This window comes from Gossypium arboreum, chromosome 8, assembly GCF_025698485.1.
Source record: "Gossypium arboreum isolate Shixiya-1 chromosome 8, ASM2569848v2, whole genome shotgun sequence".
NCBI lineage: Eukaryota > Viridiplantae > Streptophyta > Magnoliopsida > Malvales > Malvaceae > Gossypium > Gossypium arboreum.
In genome coordinates, this window is record NC_069077.1 from 91,354,862 (window position 1) to 91,357,408 (window position 2,547).

Genomic DNA, 2,547 nt, shown 5'->3' on the forward strand with positions numbered 1-2,547 from the left:
CAAAACACTTAGTTTGGAAAAGCTGAGTTGGTGTTGTAAAAGACACTTTTAAAGGTAAGTTAAAGTGAATGGAAGCTGCGCACCAGGTAGGAAACTAGGAAGAAGAGGAGGTGAGTCCGTCGGACTGCTTAAATACCAAGCTCTCTCTTTGGATCCAATCCTAGACATGCACACCGCCATTGCCACACTCTAACATCTCGTATAATTTTGAGAAAACCGTTTGATTATGACCAGCTTAAGAAAATGATTAAGGTTGCAAATCGTTTGCTTAAAATATTTATTTTTCTTGGGAAAACATTTACTTTGCGGAAACTTTGCGGCGTCATCGTGATCTTTTAAAACAAGTAGATTTTATAAAAGCGAACCCTAGTGCTAGCCGGTTTAATAATCCCCAAAATATAAGTAATTAAAAAGAGCGACCTTATTACAACTTTAAGCATAATAAAAATAATCCAAAATAAATATTAAACTTATTTAAAATCGGCAATCAATCTTCACAGCCACTCTAAATCCCTTGACTCCAAGTCCACCAATTCTAGGGCTCACTGCAAGGATGGAAGAGGAAGAGGGGTGAGTTTGGGAAAACTTCGGTGTATCTGAAACCCATCAAAGCCCAATTCAGCTCGAGCCCATTGGGCCTAAGCCCTATTAAGATAACGATTACACGATGGTCGAAGCCCTTTTGAATCTGAGCAAGGCCTTAGCCCTTTTACATAACAGTGTGGCCCATAGGCCCGATTCGATAATATGAGTAACAACAAGAATAATGAATGCAAGCCCATCAGGGAGACTACTCAACCCACCAACCGCTACACTTCCCGTACCAACCCTACACACCATGTGGGAATATCTCAACCCACCCAACCCTACACACCACAGTTGCGACAGCGGCACTCAAATTCGATCGATTGAGGCAAAGCCTCCGATCGTGGATGAACCACTTTCGATGCTTCCTCCATTAATACCCCAATCCCATGCAGCAGATATTAATAAATGCATATCATGCAAAATACAGTAGTAATCAATCAAGCGTTCGACCAATTTAAAACCCTAGGGGTATATCGGTAATTTTGCTCTTTAGGGGTAATTTGGTAATTTTGCTCTTTAGGGGTAATTTAAGTGATCTCGCTCTGCACAAGCTAATTCATAATTTTATCGGTTTTATGCAATTTGATTCCACCATCTACCTAACGAGCTAATTTGCCCATCTCTTACCCATATTGGTCCGTAAGTCCATTGGGCCCGATTTTGGCCTATCGAGCCCCTTTTTCCGAAATACGCTAAAACGTCCACGACGTGCTTACCACCTTGTGGTGCGGATCTAACAATTATTCTATGACTTGAGAGCATTCGCATACCCACATGACCATGAAATGCCGAATTTTGGCATTTCGACTTTTCTTAATTGAACTAAAGAAGGGTGTTAGACACACACGATTTGCGATATTCTTTGTGAGATCTCTATGCGATTTCCCTATAATCAACCACTTATAGATTAGACCGTGTTGTATTAAACTAAATCGAAACTACCTATTATCATCACTTACACATTCGGCCACCATCCACAATGGCCCTTGGGTACCTTACCTTTGTCGCCAAAATCGACAGCTAGCTCCGAATCCGATTGCTCCAATGATTCACGCTTTCAATCCCACACTTAAGAAGGCACTAACCAATGAAAGAAAACAACCGTTAAAAACCCTTAGAGCCACATGCCCAAATCGACAGCCTCTCTATGTTTTAGGGACTTCGGCTTTTCCTAACTTTGTAAAATATAACCAGATCTGAGATGATGAACACTTACCCCTTACTCCTTTTTGATCTCCACGCAATCTGGTGTAGATTTATCTTTCAAACGATGGTAAAAACTCGACTCCCGGAGTTCTAAAGTTTCGGCTATAAGCCCCCAATTCTATGGTTTTTCGGCTTTTGTGTGATGAAGGAGATGATAATGCGGGGCTACAACCTTGAAGTAGAATTGCGGTCAGGAATCCAGGATTAAGAAAAGATAATTTGTAAATTAATAAAAGCAAAAGAACATAGGAGAACCTGGCTTTGAAGAAATCGGCACAGCGGTGATCCCGGATTTCGGCTTTTATGGATTGACAAAAGTGTTGATGAATAGTAGGTATGATGAATAGTTTGAAGAAGAAAAAGTAGAAGAAGAAGAATAGGGAGATGGTAGTTTAGCTAGAGAGGAAAAGAGAAAAGAACAATCCTAAGGTGTAAGCGAAGAAAAGCGGCACCAACAATACCTAAGTGCGAAATACTACCCTCATAATCCCCCGCCGATTTTCCCTCTTCAATTCCCCCATTCGGCTAACTCCTAGCCTCATCCCAATCCTTAAATCTCTCCCTTATCACTCCTTAATCCAAGCAGTTAAACCGATCCAACTCTCCTCTAGCGAATCCACGAACTCTAACACTTACCCCTCCTGCACTAAAAAAATAAATGCATCTATTTGCCAACAAAGGGAATCGAACCTAGGTCTTCCCCCAACACTTACACGCCACCTTCATAGCTCCCTAGTGGCGTCACTTAGCCAC